This window comes from Neomonachus schauinslandi, chromosome 1, assembly GCF_002201575.2.
Source record: "Neomonachus schauinslandi chromosome 1, ASM220157v2, whole genome shotgun sequence".
NCBI classification, from domain to species: Eukaryota; Metazoa; Chordata; class Mammalia; order Carnivora; family Phocidae; genus Neomonachus; species Neomonachus schauinslandi.
The window spans coordinates 98043689-98057616 of NC_058403.1; positions in this window are offsets into that span (position 1 = coordinate 98043689).

Genomic DNA, 13928 nt, shown 5'->3' on the forward strand with positions numbered 1-13928 from the left:
AGAAAGAAGAAAAGAAGAAGAGGAGGAGGAGGAAGAAGAAGAAGAAGGAGAAAAAGAAGAAGAAACTTTTTCTATAATCAGAGACACATGATATAGGTGGCAAAATGTCTTTTTTTTTTTTAAGATTTTATTTATTTGACAGAGAGAGACACAGCAAGAGAGGGAACACAAGCAGGGGGAGTGCAAGAGGGAGAAGCAGGCTTTCTGTGGAGCAGGGAGCCCGATGTGGGGCTCCATCCCAGGACCCTGGGATCATGACCTGAGCCGAAGGCAGACGCTTAACAACTGAGCCACCCAGGCGCCCCTAGGTGGCAAAATGTCTTCAGGTCTGCATATTTTTGGAATACAGAAGTAAGAGAAATGTGTGATGGCTGGATATAAGATAACAGAAAGAAGCATTTGTCAAAAACTTCAGAACATGCAACACCAAGAGTAAACTCTAATATAAACTATGGAATTCAGGTGACAATGATGTGTCAATGTAGGTTCATCAATTATTTCAAATCTACCACTCTGGTGCAGGATGATGATAGTGGGGGGAGGTTGTGTATGTGTGGAGACAGGGAGTATATGGGAACTCAGTACTTTCTGCTCAATTTTTCTGTGAACCTAAAATTATTCTAAAAATAAAGTTTATTAATAAAAAATAAATAAATGAAGGTTAACATTTGTCTAAAGTAATTAGAAAAATGGAGTTGCCATTTATGAAGATGAAGAAACTGGGAGGAAAAGTTTGCTATTAGGTTGAAAATCATGAATTTAATTGTGGACAAGCTAAGTAGGATATATCTATTAGATTTGCAAGTGGCAGTATTACATAGGTACTTAGAAGTATGACTCAAAATTTCAGAAACAAGATCTAGGCTGGAAATAAAAATTTAGAAAATGCAAGTGTATGATTGTTTTTACATTTATGGAGACATTATCACTTAAGAATTGAGTAGAGAGGGCGCCTGGGTGGCTCAGTTGGTTAAGCGACTGCCTTCGGCTCAGGTCATGATCCTGGAGTCCCGGGATTGAGTCCCGCATCGGGCTCCCTGCTCAGCGGGGAGCCTGCTTCTCCCTCTGACCCTCCCCCCTCTCATGTGCTCTCTCTCTCATTCTCTCTGTCTCAAATAAATAAATAAAATCTTAAAAAAAAAAAAAAAAGAATTGAGTAGAGATAGAAACTGCAATATTTCAAGGTCATCAAGGTGAGGAGAAACCACCCAAAGGAGATGGAAAAGAAGCTTGCAGGGAGCAAGGAGAACCAAAATAAGACACAACAACTGATCATTGGATTTGGCCACTTGAAAGTTAATGATATCATAGACAAGGGAATTTTTGAAGTAGTGGGGAATGAAAGTCTAATTGGTTTGGGTTCAAGCGGAGAATGAGAGACAAGTTGCTGGGTTTCTATAGGACAAACTGGATAAACCAGTTTATTCCAGCGTATCTTCCAAATATATATATATCAATAAAGAAAAGGGGGTGGGGGGATGGGTTAGCCTGGTGATGGGTATTAAAGAGGGCATGTACTGAATGGAGCACTGGGTGTTATACTCAAACAATGAATCATGGAACACTACATCAAAAACTAATGATGTAATGTATGGTGATTAACATAGCATAATAAAATTAAAAAAAAAAAGAAAACTACCATTACAACCTATATTCTACAATTAATAATGTCAAAAAACATAAAGACAGAGAATGCAACAACCTTTAACTTAAAGTGAAAAATGAGGAAATAAACTTCTGAAACCAGGAGAACCAGCCACCATGCCAGAGTATAGAACGGGAGAAAACTAGAAAGAGAAGCGACCTTTCCTAAGTAGAATATAAATTAATATGGATTGTGTTCTTTCTAGTGGCTACTTAGAGATACCTTATTACTTCATGGTTCTTGTATGTGTGCCACCTCGCCAAAGTAAATAACCTTTGCATGTGTATGTTCTTGCTGAGACTTGCTAATGAAATATTTGTTATTTTATATAGATGATTTTAAAATATTAGCCATTGAAAACTGATTTCTTTTGATATTCCCCCAAATTAGTGCTTGATTTTTGCAAACAGATTTTTAAAAACTCATTCATTGAGTCTATCTTATGGGAAACTAAGTGGATGATTTAGCCTAAATTAAATCTTCTATTGTGTTAGTCTCACATGTTTATGTAAAAATATAATTGCCAATTACATAACTCATAATGGGAATTTAACATAATTTGGCAATTATGTTACACAACCTGAAAAGCTTAGAAAAACCCTGCATAAGTATATATGTAATTTGAGAATTTGTTTCTAAATAACATGTAAATAATGTGGCAATTATTCCAGAGACTAGTTTATTGTTTCACTGCTTAGATACTGAGATTCTATTAATGCATAGCATATACTCAAACTTCCATGATGATATTCAGCTTAGAAAATGAGAAAGATTAGTAATGTTTTAAAAAACCAAAACTATGTATATACACAAACAATAGGTAAAAAATTAAAATAGCTCTTTCATCATGCAGAGAAGGAAACCAGTGCTTTGAACTTATTTAACTTACCTGATCAAAATTGTATACTAAAATAAAATGTCCTTTTCAAATATAAACATTGGCAAAAAATAATCCCCATGTTGCCAAAGAAATAAAATTTCAAGACTAACAATTAGGGACTATGTGAATTGCGGGGAGAGAGGTGGAAAGATCTGAATTTGGAATTATTAGGCTCTACTCCCTTGATAGCAAATCATATCATCTCCTTACTGAACTTACACAGGTGTAATAATTATGTTAAAGAATGTGTGGCAGAATACTTTAAAAAGTACAAAACCCTAAAAATATATATCAGATATTACTTTTACATAATAATATATATGATTTTTATGCATCAAATGCATCACAGGTCCGACATAGAAGATGAACATAACACAAAGCTGCAGAGTATAACATTTGTATACCCAGGTTTTACTAAATAAAACTTTGAATATAATTATACTTATTTATATTTTATATTATACTATATATTACAGTTAATATTTATATATTGCTATTAATAAAACCAACAGTCCTACGACTTGATTTTTTTTTCTCAAAAATAGAATAAGCACTGAGCTCAGAATAAAACACAAGTAGACCTCAGCCAGAGGGCTGGCCACCTGGTAGCAATGAAACAATGCACTGTGGTGAGTCCATCTCAAATTATTTCTATTAATAAAGTCCATAGATTTCAGTGTTTCAGTGGTATTCCCACTCTAGGAATGGTTATGACAATAAAAGAGGCTTAGAGATGTGTTATCAAGGTGCAATTTAGGTAGATTGTGAATTATAGTACTGCAGTATTGTTAAATTGAGGGAGGGAAGCAAATGTATTCCCAAAACTCTGCCCAAATTACTGCTTTGGGCAGGGTAAGGTGGCACAAACTCTAACTGTGGGGTAAAATTCATTTGAAAAAGAAGCAGATGCCTTCAACACCAGTAGTTACTCCTTTTTAGCACATCACCATTTATGTTACATGTCTTCTAATCTTTACCTACATCTCCCTTCCCCTGAAAAAATCAAAAACCCCTCCTGAGTCTCTCAAAACCGGTTAAAGTCCATTTGCCTGAGGCTTAGTCTTGATTTGATTTTACAAGAACTCCCTACACCTGCCCCCACACGTAACAAATTATTTGTCTATCAATGTGTGGTGGTGGTTACATACAGTTCCTTTTCATTGTGACAAAGCTTTTTATTTATTTTATAGAGATAAAAGGCATAAATGTATATGTTAGCTCACAGATGCTTGTTTTTCTTAAAGGCTAATAAAAATATCAAGTGTAAAAGACTAACAAGAGGATTTTTATTTTGTTTTGTTTCTATTTTAGTAGAAAATCCTTTAAAAAGCTAAACATCATTCTAGATCTGAACAGTGAAAGAAAGAACATTCTGGATCTGAACTTGCTGCCTGAGGCAAGAACAAGCAGTGAAAAGGTTTCAAAAAAAGTAGTTTCAAGATAAGTGAGTTTTACAAATTTCAACATTTTTCAAGAGTTCGATTTACTTTCATCTGAGTTATAAGGCTTGGTACAAGCTTCAAAGCTCATGATTATGATGTTATTTTTTTCCATTTAAAAGAGTTCAATTAGTTACAAAAGTATTTTATTCCTAGAAGATTCATTAGCCCAGGTGTTAAGGTATGTGACATAGTACTTCATAACTCTACTAACTCTACTGTACATAAAAATAGCCCAGAGGTCTTTTTTTTTTTTTTTTTTAATTACTGAGCTTCTTGGCCCATTCTCAGAGATTCAACAAGTCAGAGAAAAAAAAAGGTAGCCCATGTAATTCTGATATCGTTGTCCACAGATACCCACATGTTGAAAAACACTATTACTGGACCTTGTTTACTGATGGTCACATAAAAAGCCACTTCTTCCGCGTGAGCACTGAGAACATTCACTTGGCAATATTCTCTGCCACGAGCCTCATTAAAAATAACGAGCATTTTTCCTAGGTGTACTATCTGTTGAAGCCTCACAACTATCATGTGCTAGAGACATTATCTTTATCACAATTTTCAAATTGAGGGAACTGAAACTCGGGCAGTTTAGGTAATATACCCTTATTCACATTCATTCAGTAAATAACAATCAAGCCCCTCTTTTGAGGTCAGACATTTTTCTTGATGGTTAGCAAACTGCCGTGAATGAAACAACTCCAATCCTTGTTCTTATGGTGGAACAGAGTTGCAGACAGAGAAAATAAAATATAAACACATAAATGCAAGAATGGGATCATTTCAATGGCTTGCAGAAAATACTGTAAGACAATATAATGTAAATAGAGTGTTCAGAGAAGGACAAACTGAGAAGGTCTTCTTTGAGTGATACCTGAATGAAAAGAACCCCAGCCAGGAAAAGAAGCTAATAGGTAATTCCAGACAGAGGAAACAGCATGTGTAAAAGGCTGAAGGCATTTATGTTAAAGGCTACAGTTGTAACTCTTTGAGCTGGATTTTTTTAATAATAGCTATTTTAGTTTTGTTCTTTCCTCAGTTAAGCATGTACACCTGGAGGGATATGTCTTGAGTTTGTAACAGAACAGGACTCTCATATTATTTGTCAAGTAACACAAAAATATTTTCTCTTGGCAAGCTGAACAGAGTGCATTTAATTGGGTGACAGTGAGGCTGTGTAAGTCACAGATGAATGTGGCTTGAGCAATTACTCATTCATTTGTACAATACTGTAAGTCAGGGAAGTGTGGACAAAAACGGAAGAAAAAGGAATGCTGTGAATGTGAAGCAGCTGAGTAGATTCAACAGCCAGGAAGTTCTGGGTAAACTTATTTGGCAACAAAGATTGGGGAGGGTGGGATTACTAAAACTAGAATTTTGAACTCTGGGCCTCTGACAAAATGTTCATCTAAGCAGACTGTAGTCAAAAACAAAGCAAAGCAAAACAAAAACAAACAAAACAAAACAAAACAAAACCTTTATCTAAACTTAAATGGCTTCTGGAATTCATGGAAGTCTTAGTATATGAAGTGTATATCTTTGAAATAAAAGAGTAGAATATCGTGTTACAAACTTGAGTTAAAATGAAGATGGTTGCTTCATTGTGTGGCCAAAAAAAGTGATTTGTTCAAAAGTCTTTCAAATGGAAACTCTAGTCAATAACTAGCTACTAATTAAGAGTAAGTTAAGTGCTCCTTTCTAAGGTTTGGTCTCATGTTTTATATACTGTCTAATACATAAAGCTAAAGCCAATTACGAGGAAGAAATATCTATTGCTACTTTGGAGGATTAAAAACACAAAATTGACTTGGAGTCTGATGGATTCTTAATGCTTCTACTTGAACACTTAAAATAAAAAAATGTTCTGAAATGTTAATAGGTTTTGAGTTCTTTATAAGTGGAATAATTTTAATCTAGAAGTTTTGCCTGAAGTAATAATAACTTAATCTTCTCGTTAAAAATGAAAATATTAGGAACAATGTATTTCCAAAATCAGAAGTGATCTGGGTCCTGGGAAAGTCCCAAATTTTATCCTGTTTAGAAATTGAAAAATAGATGAGGAATTAAAGTCAAAAACTACAAATTATTTCAGGGTTTCTTATTCTATCCCCTTTCATTCAAAGTCTCCCAATATCTTAAACTGATGTCATTTAGCTCAAGGCTTAATCTGTCATTTAGGCTCAAGACTTAATCTGATTACCAGCAAGTGATGCCATAAATCGAAGCAGTTCAAGGGTCGGTCTTGGCTATGCCCTACTGCCTTATAGGAACAGTGGTTCTTTTCATTTTTTGCCTTATTCTTCACAACCACTTCATTGACTTCCATTTCTGTTATGATCACTGAGAACCTTTGCTACATAATTACCAGTTTCCTTAATTCAACCTTGTTTTCGGGCCTTGGGTTCTGCCCCTGGAACCTGGTCCCCAAACCAGGTTCACCTACATTTTACCACATCCAAAGGTCACCTTCTGCTATCATCCAAATTTCTACATCCATTTGTCAAAATACATCCGGTTCCTGCCCACTTTCGGATTACCTGACACAGAGGCAAGGTTTCATTCTAGATGACATTTGTCTGCTAAGAAAATACTTCTTAAACCTGACAACATATCATCACAGGAGGGGCTGACAAAACTGTAATTTTTGAAGCAGATATCCCAAGCCTATTGAATTAGAAACCGATCTATGGCACACAAATCAGTAATTTGGAGGCCCCCCACCTCCCATACACACCACCCTGTGATTTTCTATTTTGCAAAGATTAGCAAGTCTGGATATATTTTAGAGTTACCTGAGAAGCTTAAAAAAGTCTATTTCTGGAATTCACCCAGATATATTTAATCAGAATCTTGGGAGTAGATCCAGGTTGGAGTAGCATTTCTAAGTTTGCCAGGTGATTCTAATGTGTAATCAAAGTTGAAGAGCATTTTATCATAATCAACTCGTTTGGCATTCTTCCAAGATACCTTCTAGCCACATACTGCAGATTTTTCTAGATGCTGACTACCTTCCCCTCTGGGCTGCCTTCTATTATTTGCTGTTTATGTATTTATTAATTTCATTCATTTTCTCATTTCCTTTTTTTTTTTTTAGTGCTGAAAGGTAGGAATTGTAGTGCTAGGCTCCACTGCTTGCCCAAACTTGTTAAATTGCTATAGACTCTGGGCGGTGATTGTTTTGGGGAGGAAACAAGATATATCAGTAAAACTTACAGGGAGGTACTTATAAAATAATAAACTCCTGAGATCCTACAGCCAAGGGATAGCTGTGTGTGTGTGTGTGTGTGTGTAATATCATGGTTTCAAATTTAAAAGCAAAAATTTTGCAAATAATATTAAGCCTAAAAGTGCGTACCTTCTTAAAAAAAAGAAAAGAAAAATAAGAAATAGCCACATGCATAGGAGAGACAGAGGAGAGGAGAGAAAAGAAAGATAATTTGGCAATAAGTGAAATGGGGAAAAAGAAGCTATTTCTTGATAACAGGAATATGCATTTTTTTTCAGGGTATGATTGATCCAAGGGATATGTCTTAGGTTCAGTGCAGATGGGCCTTCCATACCAGCAGTTTTCTTCTCCCCCAGGGGACATTGGTAATGGCTGGTAACATTTTTGGATTATCACAATTTAGAGTAGGGTGCTACTAGGATCTAGTGGGTAGAGCTCAGTGGTATCACTAAACATCCTAATAATAACATCTTAATAATGTAAATAACAGCCCCCATGACACAACAAAAATCAGCCAGCCTAGAATACGAATAGTGCAGAAGTATAGAAACCTTGATCTATAATAGAAAACCAGAGATATAAAGCTGAAGAAGCAGATTGTTGAGCAATTGAAATCGGAAAGATGGAAATCTGAGTTTATATAAAAGTCTCGTCACAAGGAGGTTAATATTCCAGCCAGGCTGACCCAAGATGTGTAACAAAGGAAGAAAATGGAACAAAGAGAGTAAAGTAGGAAAGGATCCAAATAAAACTATGACAGATGCAGCTAATGGTTTTGCCAAATGGCACTGTCTGCAATCATGGGCATGTCATCTTTCTGCACTGTCCAATACCATAGCCCCTCATGGTTATTGAGTATTTGAAGTGAGTCTATTAAACCAGTGTGAGTGAAGATTTGAATTTTTAATTTGATATAATTTTAATCAGTGTGAGCCAAATGTGATTTAGTGTCCACCAATCAGATGCATTCATGTGAAACTTAAGTTTAGAACCAAGTGGGGAGAGAGACAAGGCATGTGGATTTTAGCCAAGGTGACTAGGTTCTCAGGCCAATGGCTGTAATGACAATTTACCAATTTGGGAGGGAGCCACACTTCCATTGGTGGCTGGCCCATTTATGCAACATGACCTTTGTGAAACGTTTTTGGAAGCTCAGCATAGAGCCCACTTATTCATTCTTCTTGAGGCTTCTGTGAGCTGTTTGACAAAAGTTTCCAACATTTCTATGACAAAAGTTTCTAAAATTTTTGGTTCAAAGTGCCTTACTGTCTCAATATCTTGTTGTTTTTTTTTTTTCCACAGTGCTCCTAAGAATCTAAACTCTCAAATCCATGTAATGTACATATAGTGTAACTTCTAACCCATATATTATGTTCCATTTATTAAATAGGTCAAAACAACTTAATATAGTAGTTTTCATGGTGTCCAGTTTTCATGTCACTGTTTTGGGCCCAAAACTGGGAACTACCATTTGGCATCCCTGTGAATTGGCTACCATTATAGCAACACCACAGGGTGTTTTAACTACGGTTGGGAAACTGTGGCCCAAAGGTAAATGACATTCTGTTCAGAAAAGCATAGAGTCTGTTTATTCAGCCTTTTCTATATCTCTAAAAGCTTTTTAGCATAAATTTATCTGTTCTACCAAGTTAGAACAGTTTCTGTATTTGCAACTGAATCCATATTGATACAAGGTAATCCTGTCATCACATCCTTCACACAGACGAGAGAGGTACAATTTGGGAAAACAATAATTTTCTCAAACAGCTCCCAGGTGTCAGAACTGTGATTCAAAGTCAGGTAATGTTCCCCCAGAACTAATAGCAGTAATCATCATTCTATTCTACATCCAACTACTTGGGAGAGAATGAAGTCCAGTGAAGTTCATTAATGGAGTTGAAATCACTTACCTTCACAGTAGTGGTGATGGATTTTGAAGCCACTGTGTCTAATTATGAAATTTATCTCTTTATAATATTCTATCCTTACTACTAATTATTTGGTAATAATGGGCATTTTTTTTTTCAGTTCAACAAGTCATTAATGTGCAAACATCCTCCCATGCCTATTGCTTCAAGGATATTGTACATAAGTTACATGACTTTGTAATAGTCCTCAAGCCCTGATTCAGCCCAATCCTGAGGAGAAGGAGTGTTGTTGTTTGTTTTTTTTTTATTTTAAAAATTGCATATGAAAAAGACATGGATTTCTTCCTTTAGTTTTCATATTTAATACTCTGAACTAGTATAATTAGATTTCTGGGTTTTGCTGAAAATGTTCTTAGGCATAAAATTCCATTTGTTTTGAACCTCTAAAGATATTCAAACTAAAGCATGAAAATTTGCTCATGTTTTGGAATTCTCTAAATTTTATTTTCAGAATCACAACTCTCTATAATCTTAAATTCAACTTATATTTACATGTTCAAAATTACTCTCCTTGCAACTTTTGCAATGTGTTATTCCTAATGAATTCATCTGCATCTGTACCACTAAAACTAATTACAGATTTTCAGTTTTCTTACTTGAGAGAACACTTTGATTCAAATAATTTTCTCTAAAATTCATGTTCTATGAAGTTAACAAGAATGCTCTAGCTAACAATACAAATTACTAATTGAAATATTGAAGTGTTAAAAATACTTCAAATGTAGAAATACCATTGATCTTTTTTATTCATGGATTATGCATTTGCAAATTTGCTTATTTGCTAAAATTTTCCTTTAACCTCAAAATCAATACTTGCATTACTTTCATAGACATTAACAGAACAGTGAAAAATTTGAGTCCCCTGATACACATATACCTACTTGAAGTCAAGTAAGTCAATGTTCTATGAAGAAGTATCCTTTTTGTGGTCTATTTGGTGCCATATTTTCACCTTTTTGTGCTTTTTGTTAGTGATTTTGCTATTTAAAATGGCTCTCATGTGGAGTGCTGAAGTGCTGTCTAGTGTTCCTAAGACCAAGAAAACTGTGATATCTTTATGGAGAAGCTTAGTGCTGGCAGGAGTTAGAGTGCTGTAGGTAGTGAGATCAGTGTTAATTAACCAATACTATATATCCAATAAGGTGGGTGACTTTAAACAGAAACACATATAAAACAACGATATGTATTGATTGATTGACAAAAATATTGTGACCAGAAGCTCACAGGAACATAAACCTGAATTTCCCCTAGGAGCAATGTTCAGTATTTGCCAATCCATTGTTAATGAGGACTTTCTAGAACATAACTACCACAAATAATAATAGAAATTAGTGTCTTCCAACTAAAGCAGAAATGATGCTGCTGAAACTTATTACATCATTAATGAAATGTTTTTCTATATCTGACCAAATTGCTCCCATTGACACCAAATTTGTGAAAACTCTCAAATAGTCATTTATTTTTAAATGAGAAGGATGATAGTAAAAAAATTTACTAAATTTACTAAATTTACTAAAACCTATTAATTTACAAAAAAATTGAAACATTTACCTAGTAATTTTATGTCTTTGGCCTCCTCTAGATATGATATAAAAATCAGGAAGACACTGCAAAAAGATTCTATAAATTTAAATCTACTCTGATACTCTATGACAACCGGAAAATTAAGTTATTAAATTATTTGATCCTATAACAACTGTATAGTTAAGTTATTTGGAGTCATTTGAATTCTAAAATTTCTGTAAGAATTATATAATGTAATTTCATTTTTTTTAAAGGTTTTATTTATTTATTTGAGAGAGAGCACAGGAGCAGTGGGGAGGGGCAGAGGGAGAGGGAGAAGCAGACTTCCTATTGAGCAGGAAGCCCGACGCAGGGCTCCATCTCAGGACCCTGGGATCATGACAGGATCTTAAGGCAGACACTTAACCAACTAAGCCACCCAGGAGCCCCTATAATGTAATTTTATTTATTTATTTTTTATTTTTATTTTTTTTTATTTTTAAAGATTTTATTTATTTATTTGAGAGAGAGAGAGAGAATGAGAGACAGAGAGCACGAGAGGGAAGAGGGCAGAGGGGGGAAGCAGACCCCCCGCTGAGCAGGGAGCCCAATGTGGGACTCGATCCCAGGAGTCCAGGATCATGACCTGAGCCGAAGGCAGTCGCTTAACCAACTGAGCCACCCAGGCGCCCTAATGTAATTTTAATACATACTTTGTTACCATGTGTAGTCAGCTTAACTTATTATTATTATTATCATTATTATTATTATTATTATTATTATTATTATTGAGGTATAGTTGATTTAGCTTTGTGTTCATTTTTCCACATTTATGAACAACTGTAACAACCTATGTAAAGAAAAATCTTTGCTTATCATTGTGGTTGATAAAGACACATATGTGACTCTACTAGGGTTTTCCAGAGGAACAGAACCAATAGAATAGCTAACCAAACACATATACATATGCATACACATACACATATACATATACATGAGAGAGATTCATTATAAAGAACTGGCTCATGTGATTATGGAAGCTGACAAGTCCTAAGATCTGCAATTAGCTAGCTGGAAACCTAAGAGAGCTGATGGTATAGTTCCAGTCCAGATGCTGGCAGGCTCAAGACCCAGGCAGAGTCAATGTCTCAGTTTGAGTCCAAAGATAGGAAAAAAAAACCAAATCCCTTCTTAAGGCAGTCAGGAAGGAGGAGTTCTTTTTATTCAGATAATGGGCAACCTTTGTTCTCTTCAGGCTTTCAACTTTTCAACTTATTGCATTAGGCCCACCCATGCTAGGGAGAGTGATCTGTTTTACTTAATAGAAAAGTTGAATCACTATGTTGTACACCTGAAACTAATGTAACATTGTGTGTCAACTATACTCATATTAAAAAATAATAATAATAAACAAGTAAGTGTTAAACTTATTAAAAAAAAATCACCTTTAATGAAACACCCAGCATAATGTGTTAACAAATATCTGAGCTCCCCATGGCCCAGGCAAGTTGACACATTAAAAAATAACCATCCCAGTGACCAAGATACACTGAGGTACTGCCTTAAAATAATTGGTTTATTTAACAAACATTTATATCGAACAGGCCTTATTCTAAGAAATTCACAGATTTTTTTTTCAATTAAATCTCATAAACATCCCCAGTAGTAACTTTTTTAGAGATGAAGGAACTGACGCACAGTGGAGTTAACTTGTGTAAGCTAACACAGCTCTCAAGTTCAAGAGCCAGACACAAAACCATGTCATAACCCAAAGCACTACATCATGTTGCCTTTGCATCTTGTTTTACAAAGCCTCTCATAAACCCAACTCAAACTATCCTCACAATAACGCCCCGAGATAACCAGTATTACCTCCGTTATACAGGTGGGAAAAGTGAGTTTCAGAATAATTATTCAAGTTTAAAAATAAGAAATATGGTTAACCCAGGACTAAATTCTACCCCCCTTTTTTTCCCACAATGCCTGAATTATTTCCAATTGTAAAATGGAAGCATTGGCTGAAAACATTTTTTGTGGAGCTGTTATAATACAACCTATTTAAATGGTATATGCAATGCACTTAAAAAATAATCATGTAGAACAGAATTTCTAAAATAATTTTCTTCTGCCTGCTACTGGGTTATTGAGTTAATATATCATCAGGACACAATTGCTCTAATTATGTAACAGTGCGATTCATCATCACAAATACACTATCACACTGATAATGTATTACTCAATAAAGTCACAACAGTTGGCAAGAACACCCATGGAAAAAGGCAGTGTGTGAGTTTATGTGTTTTATTTTTCAATTTATTTAATTCAGATCGAGGGAGGACAGCATATTTGTAAAACCTCAAGAGAAAGTTTAAAATTTCCCAAATTAACTTTCCTATTGTTGTTTCCGTAATGGAAAATGTAAAACCGAAATGACATTTATTTGCAAACCTTGTATGTGCTCGTCAGCTTGATAGCGGTCGTAAGAAAGTCTCTACACCATGATCTATTTGAGTATCTCTGGTAAGTTTAGTGTCTACTCCTTCGATAGCCTAAATAAAGTTCTGTTTCCACCCAGTAAACAGAAGCTCATAACAAAAGAGTTTTAAATGATTTTTATATTCTCTGCCATTTTTATTATTGTGCAAATAAACATGTATCAACTTGTAGCTAAGTTTGTATCCTATAGACTTGATTTCCCACATGAGTCTGGTAAGGTTGTGAATAGCTACATTGTTCTTACAATTTCCAAAGCTGATATCAGATGTGCTGAAATGATACATCTGATAACAATGGGAACATATTTTGTTTGATTACCCTGATTTTCAAACATGAAATAATAAGATAGAAAGAGTTCACCTGCACACCTGCTCTATTTTTGCTCCCGTAACAAATGTGCTTAAAGGGACTATTTCCTGCAGCCTTCAATACAATCCTCCTCTAAATAAACAATGAGTTTACAAATTGACCCCATTGAGGGGCATAGCTATATGAACTATTTACTTTTACCTTATTTGTGGTCTATTCCTGTCAGCCACACAGATTTGAAAACTGTCTTTCACTCTTCTTTCCTTTGCCCCATCACCAGCTCAACTGAAAATATAACCTTTACTTAGAGGCTCTTTAAAACCTGATCTTTGTCATACTTATGCATTTCTGGAGTACTGCATCCACTAGGTAAGAATGAACCACTTTAAACACCATCAGGCTTGGAGTTAAGGCAAATCTCCGGTGTCCTAGATCTTCCAATTACCCCCGGAATTGCTCACTGAATCTGTTTCCTCAAATGACATCCTGTCCACCACTA